The 13400-nt window shown below is 38.5% G+C and overlaps 1 long non-coding RNA gene across 1 annotated transcript; it reads right to left on the bottom strand.

Annotated features, from left to right (window-relative positions):
• Positions 1–5586: 5586 nt before the first annotated feature.
• On the bottom strand, positions 5587–9691 carry LOC135232451 (uncharacterized). Its single transcript, XR_010323039.1, has 2 exons — positions 8569–9691; positions 5587–5896 (listed from the first exon to the last, which is right to left on the bottom strand). It is a non-coding gene; the product is annotated as an uncharacterized LOC135232451 (long non-coding RNA).
• Between the last annotated feature and the right edge of the window lie 3709 nt (positions 9692–13400).

Here is a 13400-nt window from a genome sequence, read left to right as displayed (position 1 = left end):
AGTCTAAGGTGTGTCTCTTGTAGGCAGCATATAGATGGATCGTGTTTCTTTATCCAGTCCGTGACTCTCTGTCTCTTTATTGGTGCATTTAGTCCATTTACATTCAGCGTAATTATAGATAAATAAATTTTTAGTGCTGTCATTTTGATGCCTTTTCATGTGTGTTGTTGGCAATTTCATTTTTCCACATAGTTGTTTATGCTGAGACGTTTTTCTTAGTAAATTGTGAGATCCTCATTTTCATAGTGTTTGACTTTATGTTACTTGAGTCGTTACGTTTTTCTTGGCTTTTATCTTGAGTTATGGAGTTGTTATACCTTTTTGTGGTTACCTTATTATTTACCCCTATTTTTCTAAGTAAAAACCTAACTTGTATCGTTCTATATCGCCTCGTATCACTCTCCATCTGGCAGTTCAATGCCTCCTGTATTTAGTCCCTCTTTTTGATTATTGTGATCTTTTACCTATTGACTTCCATGATTCCCTGTTATGTGTATTTTTTTTTTTAATTAATCTTAATTTGTTTGTTTTTGTGATTTCCCTATTTGAGTTGATATCAGGACGTTCTGTTTTGTGACCTTGTATTGTGCTGGTATCTGATATTATTGGTTTTCTGACCAAACAATATCCTTTAGCATTTCTTGTAGCTTTGGTTTGGTTTTTACAAATTCTCTAAACTTGTGTTTATCTGTAAATATCTTAATTTTGCCTTCATATTTCAGAGAGAGTTTTGCTGGATATATGATCCTTGGCTGGCAGTTTTTCTCCTTCAGTGCTCTGTATATGTTGTCCCATTCCCTTCTTGCCTGCATGGTTTCTGCTGAGTAGTCTGAACTTATTCTTATTGATTCTCCCTTGAAGGAAACCTTTCTTTTCTCCCTGGCTGCTTTTAAAATTTTCTGTTTATCTTTGGTTTTGGTGAGTTTGATGATAATACGTCTTGGTGTTTTTCTTTTTGTATCATTCTTAAATGGGGTTCGATGAGCATCTTGGATAGATATCCTTTCGTCTTTCATGATGTCAGGGAAGTTTTCTGTCAGGAGTTCTTCAACTATTTTCTCTGTGTTTTCTGTCCCCCCTCCCTGTTCTGGGACTCCAATCACCCGCAAGTTATCCTTCTTGATAGAGTCCCACATGATTCTTAGGGTTTCTTCATTTTTTTAAATTCTTTTCTGATTTTTTTTCAGCTATGTTGGTGTTGATTCCCTGGTCCTCCAGATGTCCCAGTCTGCATTCTAATTGCTCGAGTCTGCTCCTTTGACTTCCTATTGCATTGTCTAATTCTGTAATTTTATTGTTAATCTTTTGGATTTCTACATGCTGTCTCTCTATGGATTCTTGCAACTTATTAATTTTTCCAGTATGTTCTTGAATAATCTTTTTGAGTTCTTCAACAGTTTTATTGGTGTGTTCCTTGGCTTTTTCTGCAGTTTGCCTTATTTCGTTTGTGATTTCTTGAAGCATTCTGTAAATTAGTTTTTTATATTCTGTGTCTGATAATTGAAGGATTGTATCTTCATTTGGGAAAGATTTTGATTCTTTCGTTTCGGGGGCTGGAGAAGCTGTCATGGTCTGCTTCTTTATGTGGTTTGATACGGATTGCTGTCTCCGAGCCATCACTGGGAAACTAGTTTTTCCAGAAAATCCGCTAAAAGAAAATGCAGTCAGATCCCTATCAGAGTTCTCCCTCTGGCTCAGGCTATTCGGATGTTAATGAAGCCGCCTGGGGAGGGTGAGGGAGGGATCAGAGAGATAGGAGAGTAGCACCTCAGAATATAGCCAGAGTTGCTTGTCTTGCTTGGAATGACTATTATATCTGAGATTTCCGCGGGGCGCGTCGCCTATGTGTGCTGGCTGTGTGGAGATTGCCCCCGGGGGGTCTGGCCCACTGAAGTCATGGTCAGATCCTCTGCTGCCAGCCCCACGTCCAGCATCAAGGTTCCCCTACTGGGACGGTGCACTCCCGACTCTAAAATCAGTCGCTGCCTCCCGGGGACTCCCCGTCCCGCCAGCCGCGTCGCCGCGCCGCGCTCGCGAACCGGCTGGGCTCCCCCCCAGGGTCAGCTCAGGTGAGCGGAGCAGCTCCCCGCGCCTGCGCCGCGACCGCATGTCCCGGCTGGGACGCCACTCTCCCCGCTCCAAGACCAGTCGCTGCCCCCCGGGGACCTCCCCCACCGGCCGCGTCGCCACGCCGCCCGCGCGAACCGGCTGGGCCCCCCCCGGGCTAGTTCAGGGGGATGGAGCAGCTCTCCGTGCCTATGCCGTACCTGCGCCCAGTCAAAATTCCGGCGGGACGGTTCCCCGGCTGGGACGCCTCTCTCCCCGCTCCAAGACCCATCACTGTCTCCCGGGGACTTCTCCCACCGGCTGCGTCGCCACGCCGCCCCGCGCGAACTGGCTGGGCCCCCCCCGGGGTCAGTTCAGGGGGGTGGAGCAGCTCTTCGCGCTTATGCCGTACCCGCACCCTGCCAAAATCCCGGCGGGACGGCTCCCCGACTGGGACGCTGCTCTCCCCGCTCCAAGACCAGTCACTGCCTCCCGGGGACTTCTCCCACCGGCTGCGCCGCCATGCCGCCTGCGCGAACCGGCTGGGCCCCCTCCCGGAGTGAGTTCGGGGGCTAGGGCTTGGCCCCTTGTTTGTGCTGTCTGCCCCCCCGGGCTCTGCCCAAAATCGGGCACCGAAGGTCACCTGACTGGTACGCTGGCTCCAGGCTCTGAAAACAATCGCTGCCTCCCCGTATTTGTTCGTTCTCCGTCTCTAAATCTGTGTTTGTTGTTCAGGGTTCGTAGATTGTTATGTATGTGATCGATTCACTTGTTTTTCCGAGTCTTTGTTGCAAGAGGGATCTGCGGTAGCGTCCACCTAGTCCGCCATCTTGGCCCCGCCTCCTCTTTCACTTTTAATGAATTTTTATTCTATTAAATTATTGAGAACAATTTTTAAAAACACACATTAGAAATCTCAGTAATTTAGGAGAAATTACCATGACCTTTAATTTCAAAATACGAAGTTCCTCTTGTTGTGAAGTCCTCTTCGTATTTAGCTTTAATTGTCCATGTTCCGTATCTGTGAAAGCAACATATTTTAAGTTTTAGGAATCATCAAATGATATATATTTAATTTACCCAAATAATCATAATTAATATCCAAATAAGCACTTACTATGAGCCAGGCACTGTTCTAAATGGTTTATATGTGTTAACTCATTCAATCCTCACAAAAATGCTATGGAGCAGGTTATATTACTATCCCCACTTTATAATCAGAAAATTGAGGCCCTGAGAGGTGAAGTCACTTGCCCAGGGACACACAGCTAGTAGGTGGTGGAGCTGGGATTTAACCTCAATCATTCTAGCTCCAAAGCCCTTGATGACAATTCCATGCATAGATGGCCCTGACAGCAGCTTCAAGTTTGTGCATAACTTAATTAATTCATCATATTTGAAATATGTCTTAAAATTAGAAACAAAAGTATGCATTTTAAGAACTGACGTAAACCCGCTTAAATTTATTTTCATGTTACTGTTTTTTTCCACAGTATGTTATACCATATATTTAACCAGAAAATGTTTTTGATTTAAAGACAATAACTATTCAGTTGATGAACAGTCTCTAAGCATAATCATATTAATAGATATAATACCTAATGGACCAGGAAATCAAAAGTACATTTCTAGGGATCAGGTTCCACTGTACTCTCAGCATTTTGGGGGCAGGGTCTGTATTTCCCAGTGTCCACCACCTGGATTTTGCCTTGGAAGGCATTCACTAGATTGAATATAACAGACTAACTTGTGCTTACAGCATGAGTATTATGTCAAGGCCCCCAGCCTTGATGCAGAAGAGCCCAAGCAAGTGCCACTTTCCCTTAGGTAGGAAGGATGCTTACTAGGCCTGATACCAAAAACCAAACCTGCTGCTGTTGAGTCAATTTTAACTCATAGCGACCCTATAGGACAAAGTAGAACTGCTCCATAGGGTTTCCAAGGAGTGGCTGATGGATTCAAAATGCTGACTTTTTGGCTAGCGGCCTGAGCTCTTAACTACTGCGCTAGCCAAAACCAAACTTTCTTTAAATCACCACATTTAAGTCATGTTTGTAAATGGTTCCATTTGGACTGTTCAACAATCCCAGGCACTGCCACTGCTTTTTAGAGTAACTTTATGACTCGATGACACTGGGGTTTTTTGGGGGGTTACTAATAAATGATATAAAATACTTAGGATCAGATGGAATCTTGACGTCAGGAAAGTGATAATTCCAGTATAATTTTTTTTTTCCTCCTATGTCAACTTCTGATCCTTCTGGATCCTTTCGGTTAAAATGAAAATAAAAAATATAAGTTTTCATTTTTAACAACCAATAAATACAGAAACCACAAAATAAACAATGTGTGATCCATAGTTCTTATGGAAATATTCACTAATAAATTCTAAGAAGCTTTGTTGAAACTAAGCACATGCAATGCTAGCCTAGAATTGAGGCAACAACTGTCACTGGCCAGCCTTGTTAGCAAAGAATAATTTCTATGCAACAAAGGCATATTTGAACAGGCATAAGTAGTATGGTAAATATTTAAAATACGTTAAATAAACTCTTAGCAGACTTCTTCCCCACTTTCTTTCTTCCTGAAAAGTCTTCTAGAATAATCTTTCTCAAACACTATTTTCATAATATCAGTGCCATTCTCGAAAGGCTTCCTTGACTCCCTGTTACCTTTGAAATCAAATTTGGACACATTGGGACATGGTATCAACAATCGCCTCTGACCAATTCAGTGTCTTCTTTCAGTGGGAGAACTCTAACAAGGGAACGGTGGGGTCTGTGGGGCCAGACATTCAATTCACCTTTACAAGGCCTGGACCTGTCTGTCCCGACACAATTTCCCAAACATAAAATAATACATCAAAGCTGCCGCTGTCTCTCCCTAAAGTGTTTCCTGGCCACTCTGCTGCGGCCAAACCACTGTCATGATCATCTCCCTTCTTGCTTCTTCCTGGCTCTAGGCTTTTGCTCTTTCTGCACACCACATGAGATATTGGCAGGCTTCTCTCTATCAAAATTTCTCCATGGCTTCCTTTAAGACCCAGCTTGGGGCCCACTCACATCATTTAGCCATTTCCTCCAGAGAGGGGGCACATCATCTCCAGCTTTGCCTCCTCTTTGAAATGGTCTGCTACTGGTCCTACATCATCCCTTGCTTGGTTTGCTCTATTATGTGTACCTGTCTGGCCTCCTGAACCCAAATGCCCAGAAAGGGACACACCCAATAATTCCCGAAATAAATTCAGAGACAGATCAGGGTTTGAATCTTGATTCAGCTAATTGCTATCAGTATAATCTCAGTAGTTGCTTAATTTCTCAAACCCCCAGCCTTCTCATCTATAAAATCAAATAAAAATAATATTGATCTTATAAGGTTGTTGTGAGGATGTAATGTATGCCATGAACTTCTCATAGGTGCCACATTCTATGCTTCTGCAACCCTCATCATATCTACCCCTACCTCACAGATATCAAAAGGGTGCAAACTGATTAACTGACCCACTTTAGAGATGTAATCACCGAAGCGTGTTCTTTAATGGGGCCATCAAAATATATTTCAATTAATATTTAATATACACCCAGAAATTGTCAATTGGGAAAAGAGAAGTATAAAGCTACCATATTGCACCATAGTAGATACTAAACAAATGTTTACTGCTATTTAATATTGAATAAATTAATGCCACGTGTGATTAGTTTTATAAAAATGAAAACTCATTTATTCATATAATGAAACTGCCAAGGCTAAAATTTGACTTAAACTAACAGCATACTCACTATAAAAGTTAAGGTAACTTCTCTTTGGGATGGTTTTAGGTCTTGATCCAGTGAATAAACTCTAACTTTGACTGTAGGAAAAATTCTCGTTATTAGAAACTGTGTTCCCCATTACATGATCTAATAATATAACTAACAACCCTGTAAAATGAGGGCTGTGAAATTAAAAGTAAAATTAAGAAAGCCCAAAACATAAAATCTAAGTTTAAAAAAAAAAAAAAAGTTTAAAAGAAAAGGTTAATTAGAATGTTGGACATGACCATTACAATAAAGTAAAAAAAAAAAAATTCTTTCCAAACATTTCCTGAATGAGTTCTTTTAAATAATATGCATTTGTGCAAATGTGATTCAATTTACTATGAATTATATTTACTCAACTTTTTGCATTTTTTTAAACCGCTGATAGATAAGAAAGACTACAACTCATTGGCACCTGAAATTATTATAGAGTAGAAGAGGATTTTTTTTTTTTAGAGGAGGAAGAACTTGAACAGTAGGTCATGTTAATAGGGCCCAATCAATGAACCATTCTGAAACTCAGAAGGAAGATGCAGACAGGAATCTGCAGGTCTCCAGGAACGATCAGGTACTTGAGCACATGTAAGGGTGAGAGCCAACCTTTGACAGACATCTAGTCATCCTTCAGTCAGATGTCTAAGGGATAGTTCTAATCTGGATGTCTACAGCCAGAGTAATATGTACTGGCAGGGACCCTATCCTGTTGTTAAAATTGTAGTAGAGCTCTCCATCTTATCTCATTTAATTAGCATCATCATCATCACCACCATTATTTTCAGTGGCCATTTCATAAAATGCTGCTGCATTCGGTACACCCCCTTAAGCCTGCTCAGCCTTCCTTTCTTCCTTTGAGGTGCTTTGTAAGAGGGACTTTACTGAAAGAAGACTGAAACCTTCTCCAATTGAAACATAAGGAGGCAGATGTTGCTATATGTATTTTGCAATTTGGTTCACAATTTTCAATGTTAATATGCAAGTGAAATATTATTTGTACAAGGAGATATTACTGAGAATGAAAAAGAGATTTTTTTTTCAAGTTAAAATTCCACCTGTCTTAACCTCAAATTCTACAATATATCACTTGTTTCTTTTTAAATATTTTAAAAGGAGCCTTGGCATCATTTTAAGAAAGGTCTTTCTTGCCTCCAAATTATAAAAATACACTCATTTTATTTTGCTAAGCTGCAATTTAATCTTTAGTTCATTAGCACTTTACTTTTTAGTAAGGTAAAAAGGTAGCAAATTAACTTCATTTTGTCCTAAAATATAAGTCAGTTGTCCCAAAAGCATTGATTAAATTATCCAACATTTCTCCTAGGGATTAAAATTTCCCCTTTATTGTAGGTGATTGATCAGAATTGTAAACAGATTTGTCTGAATGAAGAGAAATCCACTGTCACAGGGCAGTGGAATTTTTGTTGCTTTTGAAAAATGGGCAGATACAACTTCTAAATACACATGTGAAACTTTATTTAACCCTCCAGATAAATCCTTTGGTTGTACTTGTTAAAAAAGAAAGTTGATGGAGCAATATTATGTAATAACCTTAAACTAACAAAAGCATTGCATTTTAGGTATCAATGTTAACGATATGAATAATTGTTTATATACAACAAACATTATAAAAATTTTGTATAACAGACCAGTCAATATATTTTTCTCCAGGGCCACCTCTGTGTTTAGTTTCTCATCAAATTTAGTTTTAAACCATTACTTTTAAAACTTTTATCCAGATTTAAATACATCTATTGCAAAATGACAACCACTAGAAAACAAATTCAATTTTTAATAGACAGATAAACCAAAGTCATTAAGAAAAGATAAAAAGTTCACATATCAGCAGTGGTGGGGTGGGGAGATGGGAGGATTCATATGTCAGAGAGGAGACTAAAGGTCTTATCACATGGAAGTATAGATAAGTGAAGTATTTATTATGTTTATAATTATATCTGGCATATTGAAAGCTAAAACCTTTCTTTATTAGTGTTTTTGATGTCTAACTGTTCATTGTATAATTAGTAAGTGGCCCTTTTGAAATATATTGCATAGGGTCTGTATATTTTATAGTAATAAGGTTTTAGACACTTATCTAATTTTCCTTAAATGTCATTCATAAATTTGTTTAAAAAATTATTTGGTTCAAACAGAAAGTATAGAAAGGCTACCAAATGATAGATACGTATTTCAGTAAAAGATTCATTTTTTCAGAAAGCCACAGAATTACAATATTGTAGCATATAGTTTAGGAAAACAAATGTTCAAAATGTTCTCCATGTCTCTGAATTTTTTAAAATGAGACAAATCTATGCTTATGTGTCAATATGCATATACATACTTTTACTCTGAATATTATCTAAAGTTTAAGTATCAATTATTTCTTCCTAGTATTGATCATATAATTTTGAAAGTTACATGTGTTGGTTGATTTAGTTTTCAACTTAGGTCACCAAATCTTTTCACCTTAATAACCTTTATCAACTTCATTCAGACTTTTACATTCTCCTACATTTTCCCCGAATAAGGAGCAGTTTCTCCATCTAACATTTCCCATTTATTTACACATATAAATGGATGACACTTATCTCACATCAGCTAACGATCTCACTGAGTAGTATGTTGTATCACATTTTTAACCACATACGTAAAATGGATCAATGTACCATCTATGTGTGTATTTTACAAATAATGTTTGGTAAATTAAAGAGAATATAAGTTGAATACATACAGTTAAGTTTGCAGAGTTTCGAAATTTGTTTTCTAGAGATGAAGTAACTTGGCCAAAAGAATATGTAAAACTTTTGTTGGGATAACTTTTAATAGCAATGGTCACAGCAAATGATTCTGTGTCTCCATAAACGTGAATCACTACATTTTCAGAGGCTCCAACACAGAACTCTTTAGGTGCTGAGACAATATACCTGTTGAAACAGTGGAATGGTAGGGTCAATCTGTTTACAGAACATAATTTTTAATGTTTTTCACATGGAAGAAATCAACTCAAATAGTTCATGTTTTGTAAACTTAAAAACATATTCCTTGTTTCTAAAAATTGTTATCCATGGTAAAGACAGGATAGCTTCCAGAAAGCCTCCGAGGGGTGGGATTTCAAGGAGGCAGAGGAAAGTGGTCTTAATCAATTACAGCTGGGGGAATGTTCAGTGGGGTCTCCTATAAGAGTACAAATAGGGATCATGCTTCTGTCTTTTGAAGAATCTATTTTCAATCAAAATGCCAATCAGGAAGTTACTCTTCTTGAAATTATACACACACACATAAATACTAGACCCCCAACCTGGACAAAACACAGAGTATTAGAGTATAAGTCATACACAGTTCATAACAGATTTATATTAAAATAAAAAATAAAAAAGAGAGTAGCAATGCTGGACAGAGAAAAGAGGAAACTCACTCGAAGTTCTCAGAAGTAAAAAGTTAATTTCATGTGGCATTGGTTGAACGTTGCTTTCTTGTAAAACTACAACTAAAATTAAAAAAGCAAAAAAACCCAAGATACATTGCAAGTGAAAAATGGGATCCTTCACTTACATTTGCTTCTGTCCCCAACTTCCTCCCAAGTAGAAAAAAATACAGACTAGGCTTAAGGTGTCCATGACTGTGGTAGCATTAAATCATTGATACAAACTTTCTTGAAACTGCCCTCCTTTTTGTGAACTCGGCTGGAAGTATTTGGTTAAATTAGTCCTCAGGTTAATTATTAATGTCAGATAGTGGGACCTCTGACAAGTAAACCTAAGAATTTAAATGATAACCTTTCGATGTCCACAGGTAATTCTGGAATTCGAAGCAGAGGAACTTGATTTTGAAGAATAAAGGGGAGAAATCACACAAGTGGGAGAGCTGTTTCTAAAGAAAATGTTTCAAAGCTAGACACAGAAACAAAATATTTGGAGGCTGCTTTGGTGTTGCACATTTTCTGGGTGTAGTACATGCAGCTGATGCCCTGACCAGATCCCCTTTACTGGGCCAGTGTGCCCATTCTCCAGATGCTGTGAATGTTGGTTACTAAAGGGTCATAACTGTACCTTCCTCCAGGGAATTTACCTTAGCCATGGGAGACACAAGGAGCCCTGATGGTGCAGTGGTTAATGCGCTCGGCTACTAAGCATAAGGTCAGAGGTTTGAACCAATCAGCTGCTCTGCAGGAGAAGATGTGGCAGTCTGCTCCAGGTAAGATTTACGGCCTTGGAAACCATATGGGGCAGTTCTACTCTGTCCTATAGGGTCACTATTAGTTGGAATCAACTTGATGTCAGTGGTTTGGATGCGAGACACCTTGCGAAGAAATGCCTGGGAAGTTTCATCTTCTCCTTGGGATTGGTCCAGAGTCAATGATTGACTAATTGTGGGAGGACAACAGGCTAGCTCCACTGCCCTCAAGGTTAATTTTTGTGAAAGATGTAAGTTCTGTGTCTAGTCTCCTTTTTTTTTTTTTTGCATGTGGATGTCCAGTTGTCCTAGCACCATTTTTTGAAAAGACTATGGTTTCTCCACTGGATTGCCTTTACTCCTTTATCAAAGATCAGGTGATATATTTACGTGCGTCTATTTCTGGACTCCATCCTGTTTGACTGATCTATTTGTCTATCCCTTCGCCAATGTCACACTGCCTTGATCACTGTAGTTTTATATAAATCTTAAAGTTGGGTAGTATCAGTCCTTCAACTCTGTTTTTTTTTTGAGAATTATGTTGGCTATTCTCGGTCTTTTGCCTTTTTGCTATATAAACTTGAGAATGGTTTGTTGATATCCACAAAATAACTTGCTGGGATTTTGATTTGGAGTATATGATTTTTTATATTGCAAATTATACTTTCTTCTGTGAATTATGAGAATCTTACCCACAAAGTCAGAATAGTTTATTAAAAAAAAAAAAAATCTACAGCACTGCTGCCTAATAGAAATATAATGTCATGTATGTAATTTTAACTTTCCTAGTAGCCACATCAAAAGTTTTTTTTTTATTAAAAGTGAGGTTAATTTTAATAATATATTTTATTTAACCCAATATATCATTTCAACATGTGGCGCTAGCCACATTTTAAGTACTCAGTAGCCACATGTGGCTAGTGGCTACCATATTAGCAAACATCTATAAACTTATAATCAAGAACTTAAGAAACTAAGAATTCCTCTAATATCTGGATCCAACAAATAATTTTCAAATTGTATAACTTTTACCTTTGGTAAATTTTTAGCTAAATCATTTTTATTTTTATAATACAGTATTATTCCCCTTACTTTTTTCTGGTGCCCACGTCTATATTTTTCTGAATATATACTCTTATGTAAAAATAAGCATTTATATCTGTAATTCAGTTATTTTTTAAAGTCACACTAGCAAGCCACAGAAAGTAAAGGTAATAATGGAAGCTGCAGGATAAGTTAGTCTGATTCTTTTCTAAAGCAAATTTGCAAAATGATTTAACTGGTTTGTGAAAGATTGGGGCAAATTAAAAGCTGTTTGCTCTGTTTGAGTAGATTTGCCATCCTTTTGAAAAAAGAATTGCAGGATAGCTAGGTTATTCTGACGTTAATATTTCTATTTTAAGTGCAACTCAGAAGAATTAGGAATTGTTTATGTTATTGGGTAGATACAAATGAGTGTGGAATTAAAGAGTTGTCCTCTATTCCCATCCTAGATCCCGCTTTGGGGAACAAGTTTCTTTTACCATGCTGAGGAAAAAAAAAAAAAAAAAAAATGCTGAGAGGGTCAGTTAAAATTAGCAAGAGAAAGGTTTCCCTTCTGAAGTCTCTAAGGCCTGAGTTATATCCAACTTCTACCATGCTAAGCATCAGCAGAGGGTACTGGATTGGGGTAAGAGAGGAAAATCAGGCAAGGAGGAATTTGAGACTAACTGGATATGAACTAAGAGACTACCAAAAGGAAAAATACAGAAATGTTTTGCACCATCCTCTGGATTCTATGGGTATTCTTAATGGCTACTAATGAGACTGATAATGAACTACACCTGTACACCATACACGCCCTGGTGGCGCAGTGGTTAAGAGCTGTGGCTGCTAATCAAAAGGTCAGCAGTTCCAGTGCACCAGCTGCTCCTTGGAAACCCTATGGTGTAGTTCTGTTCTGTCCTATATGAGTCAGAATTGACTCGACAGCAACGAGTTTGTTTTTTGTACATGATTTGATAATGGACCCAACTGAAAACCAATTCAGACTTCATGGGGCATAGCGGTGAGGTTACACAATAAATCCAATTCTCTTGTGGTGAAGAAAAAAAGAAATGAGGAGTGTCAAAACAAACAAAATATTATTAATAGAACCAAAATTCAGCAATGTACACATTCCCAACTAATAAATATCATGTGAACATCGATAAAAAGTGGGTACAACCTCCTTTTGATTGGGAATATGAAGCTTTTCAGGCATTTTCGGTTTTCTACAACTTTAAGGGCTTCTACTTTTTTTTTTTTTTTCATGAGTCCGAGTCTGCTGAGGGCAGTGGGTTCGGGTTTTGGTTATGTTGCACATGTGAATGTGAATGGTGCCCCCTATTGGAAGTCACCTGAATTTCCTATTGTGGCGAAACCATCTCTGCATTTAGGAAAAATTGAACCAGGAGTATTCTAAGTGTCTAATGTGGCATAAGAAGTCCCTGGGTGGTGCAAATGGTTAATATGCTCAGCTGTTAACTGAAAGGTTTGTGGTTTGAGTCCACCCAGATGCACCTCAGAAGAAAGGCCTGGTGATCTACTCCCAAATAACCAGCCATTGAAAACCCTACGGAGCTTGGTACAGCTGTTGCAGAAAGCAGTGTGGCGTTTCCTCGTAAAACTACCATGTGACCCAGCAATTCCACTCCCAGGTATATAACCAAGAGTCTTAAAAGCAGTGACTTGAACAGACATACGTACACCAAGGTTCACTAGAATTATTCATAACACCCAAAAGGTGAAAACAACCTAAAAGTCCACCAGCGGATGAACAGATAAACAAAATGTAGTACATACATACAATGGAATACAACTCTCCCAGAAAGAGAAATGAAGTTCTGATACATGCTACAGCACGGATGAACCTTGAAGACACTGACTTATAGCAACTCCACAGGGCAGAGTAGAACTGCCCCACAGGGCTTCCTGGTAGGCTGGTGGATTCGAACTGCCAGCCTTTTGGTTAGCAGCCATAGTTCTTAACCACTGCCCCACCAGTGCTCCTTGAAGACATTATGTTGAGTGAAATATGTCAATCACAAAAGTATAAATATTGTATGACCTCACTTATATAAAATGACAAGAACAGACAAATGTATCAAAACTAAAGTTTATTAGTGGTTACTAGGGGCAAGAGGGAGGGAGAAAAGGGGAGTCATTGTCTACGGAGCACTGAGTTTCTGTTTATGGGGTTGGGAAATTTGGCACTGATCAAGCATATTGGTTGCACAATCGATTAATGTAATTGATATCACTAAGCTGTACACCTGTGAAAAGATGAATTGGCAAATGTTGTGTAATAGATATTTTTACAGCAGCAACCAAAAAAAGAAGAGCAGCTGCTGATGCTGCTTATATACAACC

This window comes from Loxodonta africana, chromosome 9, assembly GCF_030014295.1.
Source record: "Loxodonta africana isolate mLoxAfr1 chromosome 9, mLoxAfr1.hap2, whole genome shotgun sequence".
NCBI classification, from domain to species: Eukaryota; Metazoa; Chordata; class Mammalia; order Proboscidea; family Elephantidae; genus Loxodonta; species Loxodonta africana.
This window is presented reverse-complemented; position numbering and strand designations above follow the sequence as displayed.